At 40.4% G+C, this 19910-nt stretch overlaps 1 long non-coding RNA gene across 1 annotated transcript in view; it reads left to right on the top strand.

Annotated features, from left to right (window-relative positions):
• The first annotated feature begins 16850 nt into the window (after positions 1 to 16850).
• LOC113963684 overlaps positions 16851 to 19910 on the top strand; it is a 47675-nt gene continuing 44615 nt past the window's right edge. Inside the window, exon 1 of the long non-coding RNA XR_003532913.1 lies at positions 16851 to 17308. This is a non-coding gene — a long non-coding RNA (uncharacterized LOC113963684). The remainder of the gene's footprint in view (positions 17309 to 19910) is intronic.

The following is a 19910-nucleotide window of genomic DNA, read 5'->3' as shown; positions in this document are numbered from 1 at the left end:
AAACAGGAAGTTAGCTATTGTTAAGATTATCCAAAATGATGGTTGTTAGTTTAAGTGACTGCCAAAAACACCTTGGTGGTTGCTTTCAGTGGTCCCAGAGTGTGTTTCATGGCTGTGAACAAATGGGATGCAGGTATATTGTTTTAACCATCTCACTATAACTGCAATCCAGTCCCTGGCTTTCTTCTAAAGTAGATGGTCAGCTTATCGGATGACATTTTTTAAACTTCAGGGAGAAATTGCAAGCATGCCATCCTCTGTTGCTCTTCAGTGGACACCTATGGAGCAGTACAGCAGTCCTAAATCTGGTTTTCTCCCCACTTAGCTCAAGGGGGGCGTTGCCTCTTCACAGAGCAGAGCTGCTGCAGAAATGTGAAACAGACATCAGTCTTTGTAAGTCACCTGAAATGTTAGAACAAAAATGTATGCGAAACATGTGGGTTCTCCTTTAAACCATATTTTGGTGATTATTTGAATCTCTCTGGGCTGCTCTAAGTAGTCAGGCTGAGCCTCACAGGTAGAATATTTGCCTACGCTGTAACAATGATGCAAATCCCAGCAGTCGTATTCCTGCAAAAGGGAATGCTTTGGAGCAACGCTGGCATATTTCTATTACTGAGGCAGTTTTGGGAGAACCAGAGCTTTGATACCTGGGGCATTCACCAAAAAATTAAAAGACTTCTTAAAAAATTATTCTTCTTTCAAAATGAAAGAGAATTATAACCCTTTTGTCCTAATGATAGGTAAAGGGTTTTAAATTCCCAAGTGTTCCCTCCTTCTAGCCCCAAAATTTTTTTAGCTGTGGCACTAAATGCAGTCCCATTAGTTTTAATGATATATCAAGACTGCATAGAAGAATAGCGTACCATATATTAAAAGCTACACTCTTGGAAATCACAGAGCTCTTCAAGAAGCCACCAACGGGTTAAACGGTGACCTGACCAATTTGCTATGGTTCATTTGGTCTATGCTAATTGTTTTAAATGCTCGCTTTGTGGCATATTCTTTACTGTGCTGATGGGAAGTGAGGCATATTTCTTTAGAGCCAGGATTCAAGGATTCATTTGTATTGGAGAGACTTTTTCAGAAAAGTACAGGCACACCTCAATAGTACTATGTAAATAATAATTAAGGTTCATCTTTTATTCAGTTTAAGGAAATACATGGAATAAATACTTTTCAAATCCTTTTGCTTTGTTTGATTTTTCAATATCACAGTTTTTTCTCTATTCTTCTGTAATGCTTAAAGTCAGATTGTTTCTTTCCCATTACCAGGCTTTTCAGTCCGCCTGTCTGGTGAGTGGTTTTTTTTTTATGCCTTTGGACCCTGACCTGGTAGTCATTATTTCATCTTTTCTTTTCATCTTTTTTTTTTTTATTAGACTAGTCAGCCTTGATATTAGTCTTCCCAAAGCTACTATCCATTACACTGTCAGCAAAGCAAGCTGCCTTACTGTAGGCCAAGTGTCAACAGAAGGTGAGGCAGAAAATCAACCACAATCTAAAGCTAATTACCCTGCCTAGAAGTTAATTAAATACTTGTTAGGAGCAGCAGGGTAGATCCTAATTAAACTTGTCTAATAACAGTATGCTGACATACTCTGACACTGGGAATTCCTACAGGATTTAAATAATTGTACAAAGGGCAATAATACCTGTCACATCATGGTGTGCAGGCAAACCCTGAAGATGCACATTTCTCAGTATTTTCTGAACTAATTTGCCACATATTGTGCACTTCACATGTGTTTAATTTACACATGTTTTAATTTCGGTGCCCTGGATCTTTCTAAATGACTTTGCTGTTGCTGATCTAAATGTAAACTACTGCAAAGGGAGATGGTCATTAGTATTTCACTGCATCATTTAAAAGACTAAACCTGATAAAATCCTGATGATGATGATATCTCCAGGGCTACTTAAGTAAAGCTGTGGCCCCTTCTTTCAGATTTCAAGACAGCAGTGATTTTACCTAGAAATGAAGAGGAGGGGAGAACTTGGCACACCTTGTCAGCCTTTATGCATTCTCAAAAGGCCAAATTCTGCACCCACCTACAAGCTGGCAATTTTACCCACTGCATTTTTAATTCACAAGAATGCTGCTGACAGAGACTTTTACCTCCACTTTTAAGTGCATCTTAAACCAACATCTCTTTAAATCAGTCAGATCTTCATTTACATTCAAAACAAAAGGAAGGGGAAGCTGCTAATAGGTGTAACTGCCAGATGAATTTAAGGGAAGAGGAGAGGAGACATGAAATGAAGGAGAAGGGGCTGATAACAGAAAAGAACCTCTGTTTTCTGCTTATTTCCAGCCTTTTGACGAGCTGGAAATATTTTTGTTTCCAAACAGGAAAACACAATTTGCCATCATTTCAAATAAATGAGGGTTCCCCACAAACCAGAGCGGGGCTTTTGTCTAGTTATTTTTAAGAGATCCTCTATGCCAGCAGTTTTAATGCTGATTTAAAAGCTGCCGTTTGACCAGGTTCTGTTTTTCAACTGATGAGTTGTCACACTGCTTTGCGTGAGGGTTAATCCGCCATTGTGTTGCCTATGCCACCGCAAAGAAGGACTGCGACAGCAATTGCTGATAAAGCTTGTGTCTTCTCGAAAAGCCCAGAGAGGCTGTGTCGCATGCTGATGGTTGTTTACTGCAGCAAAATGTTGAATGTCAATTTTAGGAGAGCTATGTTTCAAAACTTTTTGCCTTTTCTCACAGTAAATCAGTTCAATTTTTCACCGTTCCTTTACTACCCTTGACTCAAGCATCCTTTTTAATAAGGGGTTAGGGCTCTTGGGTGGTAACCAGCAATAGATGCTTGACGGTAGATTTGATGTTCCCATCATGAGACCATATTTGAAATGCCATGTCAGTGAAACTAATGAAATGGAATGCCGTGACGTGAAACTAATCGGACATGATACAACTTTAGAGGGAGGGAAATAAGAGAAGATTTAATGCAAAGATTTAAGCCAATCGTAGTACTCTCATTTTGCACCCTCTCCCTGAACAGCAAGGATTAATGGAAAGATGTAAGAGCTCTGATCTTTTCTGGCAGGACTGTTGTAGAAATAATCAATTAACCTCGGGAGATCAAATTGACAGAGCTTAAGCATGAAGTTATTTAAAATGCCAAATTATCTAGGCAGATGAATAAATTTGTTGCAACACTAAAAGGAAAATGAAAGTATTTTTCCAAATTTCGTTTTTCTGAACTGATTTAACATTATTTCCCCAGGAGTCAACTCTGCCTTTTTCAGTGTGCACTTTAACACATTAGAACAAAATGAGATTTGATGTACTCCATAAAGAGACTAGTGATTTTTCTCTCTTCCTTCATGGAGTGGGAGGGTTATTATAGAAAATAGCTTATAGTAACCTCATGCTTTTAGCTCTTTACTTTTGTTTATTTGACAATTTTATTATTTGGGTTCCTGTCTTTGTGGTGATTTTGGTTGGTTTGCATTCCGGCTAAATCATCTGCTGCTTCATCTATGGAGCTAGAATTCCTTTTGTCCTTAAAAATACAAAGAACGTAAAATATTTTATAACATCGGTTATTTTTATCAAATACAAGAATCCTGTCAGATGTTCTTTAAACAATCAATTTAACTTTATTTGGTTTGAAGATATAACAATTTTATTTTATTAAAATGCTTTGGGCTGTGTTATTCAGACTAATAACTTCTCTACTATTTTATCACATTTTAATATGATGAGGGCAATATAAAGTTCTAGCAGCACCAGGCTGTAGTTCTAGGTTCAGCTGCAGCTGTGATCCAGCATGTATGAATATGCCTAATGTAAGTACACAAGCAACAGCAATGAAGGTAAGCATGCATTCACACATAGTCTTAAGTTCTTCCTTTAAAGAGAATTTGTGATCAACCCCACTGATTAAATTGGTACAGATCTGTAATTACAAGAATGGCACAGTTTTTACCACATGAATTTTAAATCAATTATTTTATTAAATTGAAAAGTTTTTTTTTCATTTCATTCCCTCATTCATATTTCCATGTATTTAATTTCTTTATTACTTTATCTTTCTTCATTTATTTACAATGCTGTAAGAGTTTATATCAAATGCAGCAATTTAATTTGAGAACACACTAAAGCTTATCCTGATTTTTATTAGCTGAATGTATACATTTAACTCCAAACTAAACAGAAAGCACAAATGCTTTTAAGCCAGTAAAGAAACATTTGCACACAAAAGGCTGAATTGTACAGGTATAGCGTGTAAACCAGTTCAGGTTGATCAATTTCATCCAGGTGTGCTTTGCCAGCAGCCACACCAGTTTCAGAAACTGCCATCCCCAGCCTTTTGTTTCCACAGCAGCACTAGATATTACATAGTGAAATCAAGTACTATATGTGCATCCCAATCCCAGACAAACTGAGACAGGTTATTTAGCTAGTGCTGGCTGTTACTTGAGCTAACTTCATTGTCTTTGCCTGAAGCAGGGCAGGAAAATCCACTGAGCTCTTCTCCTGAGCAGCATTTTGGCCGGTGGTGACAAGCTGTTGAGAGTGCTGATGTGATCAATCACTTCAGCTGGCTACAGAAGGGTATCAGTTCATCGTCTCCTCCTTCCGTTCTTTGGCCCTCAGTTGTACTCCAGACCATGATGCTATCAGATCAAGAAGGGCAACAAGGACAGGAAGCAGAGGAAGCTCTTGAGGGAACTGGCACTCAAGACAGAAGACAAAAGGAATGGGGAACAGCTAGAACCAAAAACAACGTGTGAAGAAGGGGTTAGCTATGAAGTAGATGTTTGGGAAAATTATTCTTTGGAACTGGTAGAACTGAGAGGAAAAGTCATTTGTAAGGTCTTGAGCTCTTACATATGGGCAGAAGGGCTAGAAACTGCCAGAAAATTGATAGCTTTTGTGGACATTAGAAAGGAAGACTACCTGTCGCAGAAGCCACAAATAAACTATTGGTCAACCCCTGATTAAAAATACTCAACTCTCAACATATGCTTTCTTAATACATTTGTTCTGGGTGCATTCCTCCCATTGTGGGGTTCCATTTCCGAAGGCTTGAGGTGGATAGGGAAGGGGTTACTCCAGCTCCAGGGGTTTCTTCAGGGTCCTGGACGCATGGAGGGGTTAGGTGCTCACCCCTCCCCCCACCCACGCAGTCCCATGGCAGCTGGAGAGAGACAGCACACAGCACGTGGAGAGGAGGCAAGAGAGAGAGTTTATTGTAGGGTAGGGTTTGTATAGCTCTTGGGAGGGTCAAAGGGGACCATGTAAGGTAAGAGGTCTTACAATACACCAATCAGGCAGGGAACAGCCAAATAAGGAAGGGGTTAACAAGGTCCAATGAGAAGACTTCTTGATATCTTCTCAGGACATTCTTGAGACAGAGATAAGAACTGGCCATGGGGGTTTTTGGGAAGGAGAACATAAGTTAGCAAAGAGACTACAAAACAGCCATTTTAAAACATGCTTAAACCACAGTTTTCCCATATAATGCAAGTTTACTGCTACAGTTTGTCAGTGAGCATACATCCTTTCTCAAAGCTCAAGACAGTGCATCAAATATGAACAACATTTTTTCAAGTCTTTCAAGTAGCAAGATTCTTTTCAAACATAGTATGGCCAGGATAATTAATCGCAGAGAAAATTAGTGGATATCTTAAAACTGTAAAAAGTCTGCCTTGAAGATGCAAATGGGTTAGTAGCAAATGACATTTCTTCCAGAAGACAGAGCTGGAAGACCTTTTGAAAACTAGAATCCCCCATACTTGGAAAAACTATCATGGAAAAGAGTCATGATGGGCAGCAAATTGAACATGAACTCTCAGCCTACTACTGAGGTAAAGTACTAATACATCAATTCGTAAAGAAGTGGGAGTAGGATTGCTGGGATTGTTTTTCAGATACTCTACTTGTTTGTCATACCCTCAATTCAAGAACAAGGAGAACAAATTAGAGGAAATTTAAAGAACTACAAGAATGTTTTAAAAGTTGGAAACATGATTTAGAGTAGGAGAAATTCAGCTAGTTTAACTGAAAAAAAGAAGCAACTTGGCAACAATTTGAAAGTATGAACACAGAGAGACAAAATATGCTAATGGAGGACTTTTCTGACTAGAATGCCGGGGTACAAAGTTAAAAGGTGACAAAGTTTAGGAATAATGTATTTGTCCTTAACAGTAAATATAGTTAGTCCCTCAAACAATCTATACCTATGGCTGATTCTCCATAACTGGATATTTTTTCACTTCAGACTTGACACGTTATTAAATATTATCTCTGACACCAAATAAAACCTATTCTACAAAGCCTACATCCTGTGTTACCTCAGTAGTCATAACACCTGACTGTAATAGCTCTTTCTGGCTTTGCAATGTATGATGCGTCTAATCAGTGACAAATTGTAGCAAAGGTAAACTTTACAAAACATATTCTAGAAGAAAAAAGCAATTACATAACCTTCTTTCAGAAGTCTTTTATTGCCATCACTTGCCCCTGGTTTTTAAAGTTCACTTGTCTACCAACTACAGCCACTTGTATCCTAAAACACTTGCATAGTAAATGGTGCTAATGCAGGTTTTTCTTTTTGAAGTCCAGCTTTAAGATAATATAACAGAAACAATGCCTTTTCCGGATAATCTGCATTAAACAATATCCAGTCACTGCCAACATGGCAGCAGAAAGGGAGAGAATTGCAGCAAGGCCATGGTGAGTCAATGGCACAAAGTATGTATGAGTGTTTTGGGTGATTTGTCCACTGGTTCTTACTCAGCAAAACCATTATTATAGTCCACCTTTACAGGAACTCTTGGTCTTCACTATTCTTGACAAATAACTACTAAAGGCAGGTGCCAAGGGGTGTGCCAGAAAGAATAGCAACGACTGGGGGAACTCTGAAAATTTTTAAAGCAAGAATGTATATCTCTAGCATATCCCATAGCCTTAGAGAGGGAATTCCAAGTAGCATGCACTGCAGAGTCTGAAGACCCACAACTTGAAGGTAATGACTTTCTTCCATGCACACAAGGGTAAAAACAATATACGTCCTGAAAATATATCCTTGCTTTGAAAGTGATGCTTGCTGCTCCCTTCTTTTCTGTGCAAAGATGAGACAAGGCAGACCGTAATCAGAAACCAAACTGTGTTTTCTCTGCAAGACTTCACTCTAAATGCACCACAGCAGACCTTAAACTGTACAACAGTCTCAGCATAATGAGTGATAGCCTTGCTAAAACCATCAACATTACATTGCTGCTTCACTGTATACACTGATTAATTGCAGTCAAATCCATAGATGCATTAGGATCAAAGTGGTTTCTGTATCAGGGAGGAATGCCTCTGCTGCCTTTCTTTCTTTGACTACTACCATCTCTTTCGGTCTCAGGGAACTGCAACCTTCCATCATGTTTGTCTAGTGCAAGACTGATGAGTTTTGTCCCTGCAGATTCATTTGGGATTGTATTTAAAAATGTAATACTTCTAATGCTGCTAAGTGATTATTTTTCCCAAAGTAAGTATAGCTTAAGGAAATGAAGAATTAAGGAAGCTTAAGGAATGGAGAATTGGTCTGTGTTCCCAAGAAAACATGTTAGTATTTTTACCTTGGATTTTCTTTTGTTGTAGCACTAGAGTAGGTGGTTTGTAAGAGAGGAAGTCCTTATTCTAGAAAAGATAACTAACATTAAAAGCAAAGGAAGTAATGGAAGAAAACAGCAGCTGCAGTCATTTACAAAAATGCATCATTCCACGGTTGATGGAATGTAAGCATGCTACCCACTGCCCTCGGGCACTGAAGGACAAGCTGTACAAGTTCAATCTGTCTAGCAATGACTGCAATTACCAAATATTAGGTATCTACTCCTGAAGACCTGCCTGTCTAGGCCTAGAGACACCTCCCATAACCTTCAACTTGCCTGTAGCTGCAAGTAAAAGCAGTAAAATGACACAGAAGTGTATCAAGCTAAGAGGTAAATCTGAGTCAGATTTGGCTTTTTTTAAGATCTGTGTGGGGTCAAAAACAGTTAGAATGGGAATTTAGGAAAGAAAATTCCCTCCTGTTAGGCTCTTATACAACCTAAGTTTTCATGTCAAGAAAGGTAATACTTTTAGCACTTACCTTTACCCATTCACATACAATACCTGGGAGAAAAGTATCTAAATGCAAAATGTTATCATCCTCAGTTTAATTTACAGTTATTAATTTGCTTTACTTTTGGATTGTAGGAAGGAAGCAATCAATCTTCTTGTGGAAGAGAGAACTTTGAAAACTTGCTCATATTAATTCAGCAGCTGGTAGCATTCAGACATCTTGGAAACAAACATAATGTTCTTTCAAACAAGAATTTAGCAAATAAGCATACAAGTAGCAATAATGTTTTACCTGTCAGGAAATGTTTTACTATAATGTTTTACTACAGGAAACAAAGCTTGGTTGATGAGGAAAGAATACAGAAAACTAAAGGATAAAGGAAAGAAATAAAAAATGGAGAAAAACAGGAGCAGGAGGAGAAAATAGACGGTTAAAAGAGAAAAATGCTTTGCAAGGATATAAAATGAAAGTAAGGTAACAACTACTTACTGAATAAAAGAGCAAGAATCCATGTTCTGTAAAAAAGAAGGGATGAATTGAGGCAGTGATAGAAAGGATTAGAACAGAGATGCTTTAATATAATGTAGCTAGGAAAGAAGATTGTAAAAACTGTAAAGCATAAAACAGTACCACACAGAAGGGAATTAGGGGAGAGAGAAGAGATTAAAACTGAAAGCAAATAAAAATGGGTGGCATATGTCCATTTACTAAGCAGTCCACTGAAAGATGGAGGACTGGGCAATAAATAAAACACAGTTTGCCTTTCTTATTCTTCTGTTTAACTGAAGGATAGTAAATGGTAAAGACAGAGTTGAAATTAGGTGAGAAACAAATGGATAGAAGTTGGCACACTTAATAGCCTGCAAATGCTACCTACCTAATAAGCATATTTTACCCTGGATTCCTCAAAAGAGTAGCCTCATGCATTTTTGCTCTTCAAATATCCAGCTTCCTCTCATCTTTACTAACTTTTGCCAAGTCCCACTAAGAGTGTCTCGGAGATACATAGTTTTTCTTGTTTCAAGGAAAGCAGCCACTATGAAGAGGCAAGAAACCCAAATCAATCCCTACTCACCAATGACAGAAGATTGCAGTACATGCACAGATGTTGTCTTTTCAGCAAGCAGTAAATAAATGCCGTGCAGTTAATAAGCACAGATGCAGCACAGAATCACCCACAAGACGTGCTGCCTCTTGTTCAGCTGGTAGCTGGAGGCAGAAGAGGGAACTGAAGAAACTGGTGATCTTTAGGAGACTCATCAGGGACATTGCATGGCATTGTAAGAAATGCTGGAGGAAGGTCAAAATACAGTAAAAGTGAGTTGTGGAGAACTGCATGGGGACATGGGGAAGGAGATCCCTTGAGGACTTGGAGAGGGGCTATTGTGGAGGAGAAGTCACAGGACACAGGGAGGAGAAGCAGAGTCTTTATGGCATGATGCTGTAGGAATGTATGATATGAATCTATGGGAAGCCACTTTTTCACCACTCCTGCTGAAACTATTTGTTTCCTATGTGACTTCACTTGTGTGCTGATAAAAACTACACAGAATGAAATGCCATTAGACTATTTAATGCTTATTTAGAAGAGTGTTTGAGGGAATTGTTCATAAAGTACAAATTTGTAAAGGAAAACAAATGGAAGCTGTATAGTCTCTGAGGTGAAAAGACATTTTTTTAATCCTAGTTACACTGATAGAAATCAGAAATAATACCAGGATAACCTGATGGGAGAAGTTTTATAATCATTGGCAAAAGATAAAACATGCATATTCTGTACAAGGATGTCCACAATTTATGATTTTAGCTATGTCAGGAATTCTGAATTTTCCTTTATAAAGAATAGCTTCCACTAGTACTGTAAAAAAAAAGTAACCAGAAGGTCATCAACAAGGGAGCTGAGAGAATAATATATCATGAATAATGTATTAAATTACTTCAGTCTTTATCTATTAATGAATTATCTTCAATCATCTTATAATTTTCTTGAATGTATTTATAATTCAAAAGTACTCCCCATGCAATTTCTCCCAAAAATTATTTCTTTAAATTTTCCATGGTTTTTTTGTGGATAGAAAGTAGCTGAAATTTGAATTCAATTATTTTGGTTTTAATAGGACATACAGAGTAGGAGTTGCTGTTTCTGCTCCCTGAAAAACACATTTCTGAGAACCATGTTACCTATACGGCATTAAAATTTTAACCATGAAATCTCTTCCTCTAATATTTTCTCTAAATGTTACATTTCCACCAGTACCCTAATAATAGAGTGTGGTGGTGCAGTCACTGAAATTCAACATCTAGAGTTTACTGCCAGTTCTTGGCACAATTTTTCCTTCCTGAAAGAACAACCTCTACTATGGGTGTTCACTCACCTCTTGAAGAATTTAAGTGCTAGAAAATCATAAAGAGAATGTTCTCTTTCAGAACACATTGAGTGGTAGTGATGTAGTAGCTAACCAGACAGGGTTTTTTTCTCCGTATCAGTCTATAAGTAATTTCTAATTACCTTAATGGGAAACTTTCGTGGTCTCTATACATAAAAATAAACCCACAAATTTTCATTCTCCTTTCCAGAACACCAAATAGTATCTTGTACCCACTGACACTTTTACATACTGTGAGTTGACTTTATCTTTACTTCTAATGCTTTCAGTTACAATAGTGACGACCATACCTGCATTAGAATCCCACAGTCATAATATGACTGACTGAAAAAGAGATTATTTTTCATTTTCATGGTATATATAATGCCATGAAATGCCATAACCAATACATACTGACATGCCAAATAAAAATAACATACTTTTATAGATACTTAGATCATACTTTTTCCTTCCAGTGTGCAGAGATGTCCAGAGGTCCCTCCCATGTGTAGACCCAGCAGCCTTTACTGAAATATCTGGGGGTGACAGAGTCTTACTGATATGGAAAATATTGGAAAAGGCTGGCTTATTTTGAAATTCAATTTTTCATCACTAATTGTAATAAGTGTCAGACAAGTCTGTATTACCTGTCCAAATTCTATGACCTTTAAAGACACACCTGTGCCTTTGGCAATAACTTTCCGGCCTTCATTTAGTGCTGTCCAGTTGGGGACTGAGCATCTTTAATAATCTCTAAGTGTCCTGCTTTCAGCTGGGATAAAGTTAATTTTCTTCCTAGTGTCTTGTACAGTGCTGTGTTTTGGATTCAGCATGAGAATACTGTTGATAACATACTGATGCTTTGGTTGTTGCTAAGTAATGTTCAGTTTCCCATGCTCTACCAGTGAGAAGCTGCACAAGAAGACAGGAGGGAGCATATCCAGGACAGCTGACCCAAACTGACCAAAGAGATGTTCCAGAGAACATCATGCTCAGTATATAAACTGGGGGTAGTTGGCTGAGAGCCATTGACTGGTGCTTGGGAATGGGCTGTACATTGGTCAGTGGGTGGCGAGCAATTGTATTGTGCATCACCTGTCTGTTTTGAGTTTTATTCCTCTCTCTTTTTGTTATCTTCCTTTTCATTACAATTAGTAGCAGTAGCAGTATATTTTACTTTATTTCAATTTTTAACCTGTTCTTATCTCAAGCTGTCAGTTTTACCTTTTCTCCACCTCTACTCCCCACCTCACTGGGGGGTGGGGGACAGTGAGCAAGAGGCTGCACAGTGCTTAGTTGCCAACTGTTGTTAAATCACAACACTTGGGAATGAAAATATGTGTGTCTAACTGAGACACTGAGTAAAGAACATTTAAAAAATTGTGAATTTCCACATCCATGTCATCATTGTGTTTTTGAATGTCACCTAAAGTAGGTTTCTAATAGGCAAAATGTGTCCATCTGCATCTCAAATTCACAGCACAAAATGACGTAATTTTTATCAAGTTGATGAGAGAACATGCCTTCTCAATAACAGCGAGTCTGCCCAGGTCTTCTTCCAAGTTCCAAGCTCTTTTTCTTTTGGTCACTCACCCATTCATTTTGTTGCCACAGTCTTTGTTTTTTTCCCACTCCTTCAGCCATATGTGATGCCACTAGCTACTCTCCCTAGGGCTCTGCCCAGGACCCTTGCTGTGCAAGGGAGTTCATGAAGTCCATTGCCAGATGTTGGATCAAGCTCTGACCATGCTACTACAACATCTGCAGACTTTTCCAGCTGCCTCAGTTGCTAACTTGATCCCTACGGAGAAAAATTCTAGTTGGAGGACACAAACATCTGTAACCAGCGCTGACATCTAAGCACAGTCACTAAAATATTTTGAGTTTCTTGGCATCAGTTCTGGCAGGAAGCAACTTGCAATGAAAACATAGTATTAGATGGGGTTTTTTTCTTGGAAACATCAAACATACTTTAATCCAAATACTATTTTCTTGTGAATAGAATCAAAGAATTTAGGAAAGTGCTCAGGGACACAGAGTTTCCAGATTCTATTTTAATTAAAGGCTATAAATACTCATAAAGAGAGGCAGGCACTCAACTTTAGGGATCAAGCTGAGTAATCCTCATCTGGAATGCTTTCTTTTATTTATATGATCATGTTAGACCTTGATAAGACAGTGACTTATCTAAGGCAGAAACTTGCAAAATCTCCATCACATCAGAACAAAGCAAATTCTGCCAGGCTTCTTAATACCAGAACAGGTCAGGCAGACTCATCTCCAGACAGCTCCCATTCCAACTGCAACCCTCCCTCAGCTCCCAAAGGACACCATTCTCCAGTGACTTCAAACAGGTGGGAAATCCTGCCTGGCCCCAGCTGTACCAAGCACAAAACAGCTGTCAGACAAAATCAAACAAGATATTCCTAACCTGGTTGCTGGAACTCAGTCAGTGATCACCCATAGTGAGCAAGGAGCAAATGCAACAGGGCCAACAGAAGAAGGAAAAAAATAAAAAGGAAAAGGCAGACTAGTCCCTTAGCACTACTTGCACAAGTCCCATCAAATGCGACCAAGGAGTGTGATGTGCAGCAGATTCACTGTATCACACAGACACAGGCATGCTTGCAGGAATCAGAAAGACTGAATCCAGTGAGTAGAGTTTCAGCACGTGAGCCTTTCTGTGACAGCAAAACATATAAAGGGAGGAAGAGGAGCTAGTGATCATAAAACTTCCTGGCATCAGTTGACACAGCAAGGGCAGAAAGGACACATCTAATTTTAATATTTCCTCCACATAAGTGGTTTTTCGTCCCCTTCAAACACAGTGAAGATGCTTTGACCATAAACTCTTCAGCAGGGACATTGCCTACCTTAGTAAAGGCAATTTATGCTCATCTGGCAAAGTTACCAATCTCCTTTTGCAGCTCAGACAGTCTTTGCTGGCTGACAAATGGGGCTCAACTGTGCAAAAAGAGGGATAAACTCCAGTCCATACAAAGAAAGCCCCTTCCAGTAGCACATCTTTTTCCAGGTAGGTTGGAAAGGTCCAGGCACCTCAGCCTCCTTGCCAGCTTTTGCTACTGCTGTTTTAGGCCATTTTGGCTCTATGCATCAAGCACCCACCTTTACAGCCAAAACACAGACCCTCTTTCAGCCAGTCTTCTCCAGAGGCTACTTAATCCCATTGGGAATGACCTCCAAAACTTGACGGCAATCCCTATTGTAGATTGCTTTAAAGATCACTTTTCCACAGAACTGTACAAAATTACCACCAGATCTGTGTTTTATATATATAAAAATTGTTAGCCTAACCCAAAATGTGTTCACTGGATTTGAAGAGAGAACTCCCATTCCATTTTACCTTCACAATGGTGCTGGAATGGTTGAATAAAGTGTGGCCCTGCTGCCCATATGCCATTCAGCTTCTGTCTGTCTTTTTGTTTACACTGGGAATACAATAGGAACTATAGTCCTTCCAATGCATCATTTATAAGTGTATTCTACCTCTGAATGTACAGACAGAACTGGCTCTGTGAATGAGCTCTGTGAATATTGCCAAGACACTGTGCTTTGTTCAGCATTATTCTTCACAATAGATACCACACTTTGGAAGTAATTTTAAAAAGGGAATCAAAATAGTGGTACTTTTAGCCTTTGTTTCTTTTATACCACACTGCATTCTCTGTCTCTCACTCAGCTGCTTCTATTATACTGACAAATTAAATAAACCACTCCATTGCTAAAGAGGCTTGGGCGGGCTGGGCTTCGGTACACTGCCGCACTAGGAAGTCGAAATAAACATTTATGCCGGTTTTATTCTTAACAAATTTAAGCTAACTTTAGTCAAGCATCCTTTTTTTTTTTTTTTAAAGAATGAATGAAAGAAAGAAAAAGGGAAAGGGGGGGAAAAAAGGAAGGAGTACTTCAAATTTTTGAGCCGATCTGCAGCATCAAGGGATCTGGCATCTGAAGCAATGAAGTAATGAGAAGCCATGTGTCCAGGTAATGAGCCTGCTTTTTTGGTGCTCCACTATTTAGAAGTGCTGCAAGTTCATTCCTGCTGTGGGGCCTCTAGGAGAGTGACTCGGTGAGTTACGGGCAAAGTGGTGTGGTGCAGACAGGGTCCCTTGCAGAGGCTCGCTGTAAGCAGCTTGCAAACTTCCGCAGCAAACTTTCCACTCGATCCGGGCATTTACCTCTCCTGCTGCAGTGTTTTGGAAGGTGTTTTGTTAGCGTGATCTTCAGTGTACAGAAATAAGGGCAGGTGGGGGAGTGCTGAGAAAAGTGTCGTGGATGGAAAGGGCAAGTCTGGTTGCATACAGGTGTGTATTTGTAGACAGATGGATAGGTAGAAAAATGTGTTGGTTTCTATTTTTGCTATAGAATCATATTCCCATTGCATCTGTCATAAAGAGAGAAATAAGAAACTGAAGATAGAGTGAGTGGCAATGTGGCTTTTTTCTGCATGCAGGTGCTTTCTGACTTTCGTCTTTTCTCTTTACCAGGCAGTAAACAGAGAGGAGAACTGGGGAGAAACTTGTGGTGGTCTGCTTGTGTGTAGATTAGGTGTGAAAAGCCATCCTCCACATTTGCAAGCGCTGGTGCAGTGGTGGGGATGTACACTGTTTACAGAGGCTTGTCCATATAGTCCAGTATTCTCGAAAATATTATCAAACAAACAGCGTTATTTCCCCAATTGAGAACAGAGTAATGAGCGCAATATTGCTTGGATTAGGTCTGAAAGCTCCTCCTGTACTCATGGACTAGCAGTGTGCGAATAATGCAGGACGAGTCTCACCCTGATGTGCCTTTCCCCTCCTCTCCCAACAAAGGAGATGGACTACAGTCATGAGTTTGAGCTAGGGAGGGATTTTTTTTTTTTTTGCAGGTTTGTGTTTGTTTTAGGGGACCTTAGAAGTGGTCAGCTTCCTTCTGAAATCGGCACAGTCGTGGGCTGTGAAAACCTGAGGTTCCTCTCTGATACAAGGCGGCTGTAACACTGACTGAGGCTGCTTCAATAGGGATGGCCTTTGGCAGCCAGGCCAGGCAGGGAGCAGTTGGCAGGGAGTGATCAGGGCTCATTTTTTATTACTAAAGGAAGACTTAAAAAAAAGGGGGGGAGAAAAAAAAAACCCTCAGGTGAAATTTCCTTCTATTGTCTAGCAAAATTCCCTTTAATTTGTCCCCAGGGCCATCCAGCTGCCTTGCAATTCCCCGCTCTCGCCTCTGTCAACGCCAGCATCTGGGGGGGCTCCCTGGAGAAGGGAGAGGGGAAGCCGAAGGTCAGGGTTACCCACTGTGGCATGACTTTTAAGCTAAAGGGGGTTTTATTTCTCTTGTTGCCGTGTCAGGTTTAATTTGGCCTGCATTTTTCCAAAAGGGTGGGCCTGCTCATGACAGGAGGGGGTTAAATGGGATTACAAGCTTTAGAGGTTGTCAGCAGCCACTGCTGCCTGGGGACGTAAAATTGCAATTTAATGGTCAGCTCTATCTGTATAGTATCAGTGGAAATCTGCTGTTTTCAGCAACTTAATCGGCACTGTGTTTTCAGGAGGGGCCGGTTTGGGGGGGGAAGGGGGCCGGCGGGAAGAGCTGGCCCGGGGCGGGAGCGGCGCGTGCAGCCCCCGCAGCGGGGCTCCGGCCAACGGCCGGGCCCCGCTCCCGTACAGGGCTCAGCTTCCTAATGGAAACGGGGCACAGCCAAGCGACCTGGGCCGGAGCAGAGGACAGAGGCAGCGAGGGAAGGCGGCTGGAGGGGGGGCCGGAGGGAAGGCCGGGCCAGGCAGGGAGGGGCGGCGGCCGGAGGAGCCCTCGGGCCGGGGTGCCCTCATGTGGGTTGTGCGTGTGCCGGGGGCGGGGGGAGTAAAACATGCTGAGAGCAGGCGGAGGGGCCTGGCCGGCAGACACCGGCATTGTCTGCTCGCGAGTGAGGGGTCAGCCCGGAAAGTTCAGGATTAGTAAATCTAATATCCTGTCAAAATTCTCATGGTAATGAGCCCCGGACTGCGGAGCTGGCGCAGCAGCCCCGGACCCGCCGCTCCCCGCCAGCCATTTATGAGCAAGGGATTGTGCTGCGCTGGCACGGCCGGGCAGGGAGAGCGGCTGGGTGGCGGGGCCCCGCCAGCTCTCGGACGGGGAAACCGGCTCTGGGTCCTTTCCAGTGGCACTTGCTCATTCCCAAACCCTCCCAGCGCCTCCAGCAGCAGCTTGGCCGCAGTGACAGAGGTGGTGTGCGTTTGGTTTTTCGTCTCCCTTACAGGAGTTCCCCCGCCCTCGGGAATTAAAAATATTAAGAAAAAGGGACGAGAAGCAAAATGATTATTAACCCTATATATATATATATGTTGCATTATAAACTGTTTTTCAAAGGGCTTTTCTCGAATTTACATGGCTGGTAAGTTTAAAACTGCAGACAGGAAAAGGTAGGAAGAGAAGAAGCAGCAGTGCAAACCAGTAGGATAGCAATAAATAGTAAGCTGTGCCCCAACACAGTATTTTCTGAGCTGAGGGCTAATATTAAAATACAATTCCTAAGTGAGTAACAAAAAAGATGGGGGAAGGAGAGAGAGGAGGGGAAAAAAAAAAGAAGGAGGGGGGAGAGAAAGTTCCTGTGCACTTTGTTCAAGGTTCTGCACCTCTCTAAGCAGCTGTCACATCCGTACATTATGGTACATTGAATCTGAATGAGGCTCTCCACATCAAAACCTTGCATCCATTATGATATCATCTCCTGCTCTAAGCCGTAATGCTTATTAATTCTGCACCCATACTCTCCAAGCTTCAGCAAATGTATTCCATCAGCCTAGCATTTAATTTAATTAGTACAGCTGGGCTCTCATTCTCCTTTCTGTGTCAGAGGTATTGTCAGCACGTTCTGCTATAACACAATTACTGATTGCTTTTAGATAGGCAGAAATATGATTAGGGTATTGGGTGACTGTATCATAAGCCTTATTAGATTCATTTGAAATCTGGAGATAAATAGGAAACTTTTATTTGCAGTGTAATGAGATTATGCTTATTAGGCCAAGGCCTCACAACCTTTTGCAAAGAACATAGTGTATCACTAGGATTATACTCTGGAACCACACTTTTTGCTCATAGCATCCAAGCAATTTCTCAGCAGCTTTCAGATTTAACTGTTGTAGCCCTGTACACATTTTAGAATTGTTTTCTGGCTCAGTGGCTATCTCCTGAGATAGACTGCATGCACCCTCCACCATGTGTTTTCTTCTGCTTAAACCCAGAAATTGGGGAAAGATATTTTGTTCAAAGGAGGAAGGATGTTTGGGTGAGCCTTGGACATGTGTTGATAAGTAAACATGCCAATGCATTGGACAGAAGAGTTTTTACAGTGCCAGTGGGGTTTTTTTTAAACTCTATTTTTCCCTCAGGAGAAAGCCGCAAAAGCATTTTAGGATCAACCGTTTTCAGAAGGTAAAAAACACTGCTGTTGAGATACTTCCGAGGTTGAATCTTAAGATAGAAATAATGAGTTCATTTTCATGTGTAAAAAACGATGGAAAGGCTGCACGTTTCTTGTCACTTACAAAGAGAGTGCATTTAAATCTTAATGTATACATCACAACCTTTTGTGTTACACTAGCCTGACAAAACATATGACACAGTGTTTGAGAAGCAAGTGTTACATTTTTAAAAGTTCATTTATTATAAGGATTCAGAATTCTGATCTGGTAATTTCCCTTTAACAATCAAAGGTACAAACAACCTATCACTGACTTGACAGGCTATAGAAAGGCGTCCATCAGTTTTAATATTGGTGTCAAATTTAGGTTTCATTCTGTTTCTGTGTAAGTTTTGCTGCAAACTCCAGTGGGAGCAAGGTTAGGCTCTTACTGGATCTCCTTCCTTTCTGAGTAGCATCACCCAGCATGGAATTATTTTGTAACTGAGTGTGGCAAAACCCTGAACCTAGTTTTGTGTTCCTTGTTGTATCACTTGCTCTACAGTTATGATAAAAGAATTGGTCAGGGTGTGGGTCTCTCAGGCTAACATCAGACTCGGGGAGGAAAATGTGGATTGAAACTATCACAGTATTTTTACTTGCATTTGCCTAGCATTGAAAGCGTGTTGCCAAGGCTGGCTTGCCTCTGTCATTAGCAAGCTCCATGTTGCATAGTTTATCTCCAACATTTGTGGTATTTTAAAACTTGCATGGGAATAAGCTTTGAAGAGGTCAGGTGAAAGTTCTTAAAAACGACATTTCTGTGTTTCTCATCTAGTTACTAAGGGATTGTCCAGAGAGTAAAACTATTACAACAGCCCAGTGGAGTCCTGAGTTTGGTATTCTCAGCCCTCTCTCCACCAGTACTTTTGCCTGCACATCGTTGTGCAGTCCTTTGTGATTCTCTAACTGGGAAATCTCATGATGTAGCTACATTTTTTTACTTTCGTGGAGAGGAATATGCATGAGTTTGCAATGGCTACTGATTTGCCTCAGGAGCTACGGTATGTATGCCCAAGAACAACAGCAAAAAGTTATTCTAGGGGAATGTTTCTATAATTGAGAGACCTCAGTGCTTTGGAAAAGGAGAGAGATCGTGCTCTCCATGTTAGGTACAGGCAAGCTCAGGCACAAAACAGTGAATCACTTCTAGTTACATATATAGGAGCAGCAGCCTCACTAGTGCGAAGTCTACTAACAAGTCAAATATTGAAAATCTTCTGTTTGCACTATGCATAAGAAAGAATTTTATTATTGTATAGCTTTATAAAAAGAGACACCACTTTAAATCAGGTGTGTTTTGGTAGAAAATAATTTCTCATGTAGTTTTAGAGGAGTGAATATCTAGTTTCTTTCTGCCAGCCAAAAAAGAAGATGAACAGCAACCTTGGTTTATACTGGCTCCAAAAGGAGCAGAGATGACAAATGCCACAATTTTCCAGTATGTTGCTTCATCAAGAAAATATTTTAAAGTGTGATGTAATTGCTGTATGTGAGAATGAACTGGTGGTCCTGTTCATTTTTCCCCTGTCACTATCATCCTGATTTGCAGTGAGCAACAAGGTTATTCATATGCTCAGATTACACACATGCTTCGGTGCTCTGCTGGATCAAGGCCTAATTGACACCCTAATTGACAGGCTCAGTTGAGAGACTGAAGACTAAATTGGGCTTGGAAGCTGAAACATGATGTATGTTTTTACCCTCAGAGGTGGTTTGTCCAGGCTGTGTTTGAGATGTGTTACCAAATAATGTGTTCCACCTTCTGCTGTAGTTTTTGTTGTGTTTCTTTTGTGGCCAGATAGAGAACTTTGGTTGCTGGGCAAAAAATCCAAATAAATATGTTAGTCCAAACTAAATGACATGTTGGATGCTAAATCGAAACAAATAATTTTGTCTTTGGTCTTTCTAAAAGAACAAGTTTGTTAAAAGAAATACTAACAGCTGTTTATTCAAAACCAGTTGATTAAATGAAAATGTAACTAATTGTTAGAT

The sequence above is a fragment of the Neopelma chrysocephalum genome, unplaced genomic scaffold, assembly GCF_003984885.1.
Source record: "Neopelma chrysocephalum unplaced genomic scaffold, ASM398488v2 Primary Assembly neopelma1_25, whole genome shotgun sequence".
Lineage (NCBI taxonomy): Eukaryota > Metazoa > Chordata > Aves > Passeriformes > Pipridae > Neopelma > Neopelma chrysocephalum.
Note: the sequence above shows the minus strand (reverse complement) of the source record. Positions and strands in the feature narration are given on the sequence as shown.